We start from the raw sequence: 3,639 nt of genomic DNA on the forward strand, positions 1-3,639 counted from the left end.
ATTGCAATTAGAGACCCAGCAAGGTATAATGGTTAAAGTCTAGAACCTGGGAGACTCAGGTTCGAATCCCCATTGTGCCATAGAAGCTTGCTGGGTGACCTTGGGTCAGTCACTCTCTCTCAGCCTGACCTACTTCTCTGGATTGTTGTGAGGATAAAATAGAGAGGAGGATGTCTGCCATTTTGGGTCCCCATTGGGGAGTGAGGTGGGATATAAATAAAGAAAATAAGAGCTTTGGCAGACTTGCTAATATTAGGCAATTTCCTCTTCCAGGGCACATCTTTTGTATATAACATATACATAGTATGGGAATGTAGGTCATGCAATATTGATAGGATATGTTGGGCCTGTGTGTACATTAGAGTTGCCAACCTCTAGGTGGGGTAAATGTGGGAAAACGCCGTGTTAAAACGAAACACACAATTCTGATATGCTACTATGCCTTCATAGGAGCTGTGGTGGCTCAAGTGGTTAAGACGCTGAACTGCAGGCTGTGGAAGGTTGGTAGTTCAGCAGTTCAAGACCCGAGTGTGCCGCATGACGGAGTGAGCTCCCGTCTCTAGTTCCAGCTCCTGCCAACCTAGCAGTTCGAAAGCAAGAAATTGCAAGTGGATAAATAGGTACCACTTCGGGGGGAAGGTAACAGCATTCCGTGCGCCTTGGTGTTTAGTCATGCCGGCCACATGACCACGGAAACGTCTTCGGACAGCGCTGGCTCTTTGGCTTTGAAATGGAGATGAGCACCGCAACCCTAGAGTCGGATTCGACTGGCTTTCGAGATCTACAGATTACAGAGATCAGCTCCTCTGGGGGGGAAAAATGACAGGTTTCGGGGGGGGACACACTCGTTGGCATTATAACCTGCTGACATCCCTCCCCTCCCCAAACCCTGTCCTCCCCAGGCTCCCCAGGAATTCCTGAACCCAGAGTTGGCAACCCTAATGTACATACTCCATCACTCGGAACACAGGTGTCACCAACCTCTTGGGGTGGGACAGGGAGGCACCATTTTACGGTGGTTTTGGTCTTACCTGGAAGGTAGGTTTCGGAAGGTGATGCTAGGGGACTGCTGCTTAGCTCCTTGGCCTTTGCCCCATAGAGTTCTACAAGGATCCTTCTTGTCCCCCCACGATCTTTGATGTCAACGTGAAACCACTAGGTAAGGTCAGCCAGAGATTATTTGGGCATGGTTGTCACCAGTATACAGATACGACTCAGCACTAGCTCGCACTTCAAGCAGATATCAGGGAGGCCATGAATCAGTGCCTGGAGCCAGTTTTGGGATGAGGGCTAATAAACTGTTCTGGATGGAGGTGCACTCTCCCTAAAGGAGCAGGATCACAGCTAGGGAATGCTGCTGGCCCCAGGCCTCCTGTTGGATGAGCAGGTGGCAGTGGTTGTCAGGAATACCTTTCATTCATGTCAGCTGCTGAGCCAGCTGTGACCTTTCCTGTGTAAAAAAAAAAGATCTGGTCACTGCGGTGCATGTCCTGCTAGTGTCTATATTAGACTACTGCAACGTGATCCACATGGGGGCTGCCCTTGAAGGGTGTCTGGAAACTACAGTTGGTATGGAATGCTATGGCGAGAATGTTGACTAGAGGTGGGTCATAGGGACTGTATCAGTCTTATTCCTTCTACAATGGCTTCCAGTTTGCTTCTGGGCCCAATTCAAGGTGCTAGTACTCACTGTTAAAACTTTACTTGGCTTGGAACCTTTATACCTTAAGGATTGCCTACTCCTGTATGAACATACCCAACCATTACAGTCAGTTTGGGGGGCCTTGCCTTGGGTATCCCTGTCAACTGAGACAAGATGGATGGCAACTTGAGAAAGGGCCTCCGGAATCATGGTACTGAAACTATGGAATTCCCTCCCAAGGATGGGCACAAACCAGGAAAATGTGGTTTGGTTCGTGGTGTGCCTGGTTTGCGAAACATGAACCGTCATGAATTTTTAGCAGCCAAACTAACCAGTTTGGTTCATGAGGGTTGTGAACCAGTAGAATGGATCCCGTACAAGCTAGAGATACAAAACTTGTAGAAGATCTCTGGCTGACTCTTCTCTACATGCCTTCCACGTTTGGTGAGGTTTGGATTTACGGAGTCCAAGTTATGGTCCCCCAATGAAGGTGGTCCCAGGAAAGTGCTTTTGGGGGAAATGACAGGCACAGGTTCAGGAGGTTCAAGAGTGTATAGAATGGATCCTGTGCAACCTAGAGACATTAAAGTTGCAGGGGACATCCCCTGGATGCTCCTCTACATGCCTTTTGTTGCAGTTTGTGGAAAGTTTGTGCCTGTTGACCTGCCATGAACTTCAATTTGTGAACCACCAACCAGGCAAAATTTGTCACAAACTTTTGTTCGTGAGCTGGTTCATGCCCATCCCTATTCATATATCCCCATCTATCATGTTGTGCCAGTGGATGAAGAACTTTTTGTTTTGTATGGCATTCTTTTATTGACCTTTCTTCCTGTTTTTACTTATATGTGTTTTTTTAAAAAAATTAACCACACCACCTTGGGTGCCCAAATTAGGTGGAAAGATGACATACAAAAACTTTTTGCATAAAACAAATAAAAATAAATTTGATACTCACAGCCACCCTGTGAGGTAGGTCAAACTGAAAAAAAAGAATGACTTGCCTGAGGTTACCCAGTCATGAGGAACAGCCTCAGAATGCAGGAAAATTTGATCCAGTTGCACATTTTTTTTGGCATGAGACGGATTCTCTCTCGCTCTCTGGGCAATTCTGCATCTAGCATTCACTCCACATTTTCTCATCTGGGAGGAAAAAGTGAAGCTCAAATGCACCGGGGCAACACCATACTGACTGCAAAGTCACCCCTGAATGGCCATAAATCTATGCAGCAGGTACCTTAAAACCCGATGATCAAAGGAAGCGAAAGCAGCATGCGGTGTAGAGGGTACCATAAAATCCGATGATCAAAGAAAGTGAAAGCAGCATGCAATGCAGAAGGGAATTTCTGTTCCAACATGGGTTTTGTAAAACAACGGAGGGAAAAGCCAATGCAGAATCGCCCTCTCCCTGGCTGCGGTCACACACTAAATAATCCACTTTCAATCCACTTTCAGTGCACTTTCGAACTGGATTTTACTATGTGAACTGACAAAATCCAGTTGGAAAGTGCATTGAAAGTGCATTATTTAGTGTGTGTGACTGCAGCCTCTGTGAACCTACATTATTGCAGAGCTTCTTTCTGACTTTATGCAGTAGCCAAATCACTCGCTCACAACTTTAATGCCAGTAGCTCACAAAGTAGAATTTTTGCTCACAAGACTTCACAGCTTAGAGCAGGGGTGTCAAACATGCTGACTGGGGGCCGGATCAGGCCCCGGAGGGCTTCTATCAGGCCCAAAATGGAACTGGCTGTCTTCTGCTTCTTCTTCCAGTCCTGCTGCTGCTGCGTCATAGTAGGTTTACAGCTTACAGATACAGCATACTCAAGATTGCAACAGCACAGACATTTTGATGCAATAATTCAGAGCAAGAGGTGTCAGTTATCAGATACTGTTAAATAAACAAAATATTGCAAGAGTGCTAATGTTTTAAGCATGCTTTTATTTTAAGTAAAAAACCCAACCCGTTGTGTTTGTGTCCTTTATAAAAAAATACC

Source organism: Gekko japonicus, unplaced genomic scaffold (assembly GCF_001447785.1).
Source record: "Gekko japonicus isolate JY-2015 unplaced genomic scaffold, Gekko_japonicus_V1.1 scaffold1019, whole genome shotgun sequence".
In the NCBI taxonomy this organism is placed as follows: Eukaryota; Metazoa; Chordata; class Lepidosauria; order Squamata; family Gekkonidae; genus Gekko; species Gekko japonicus.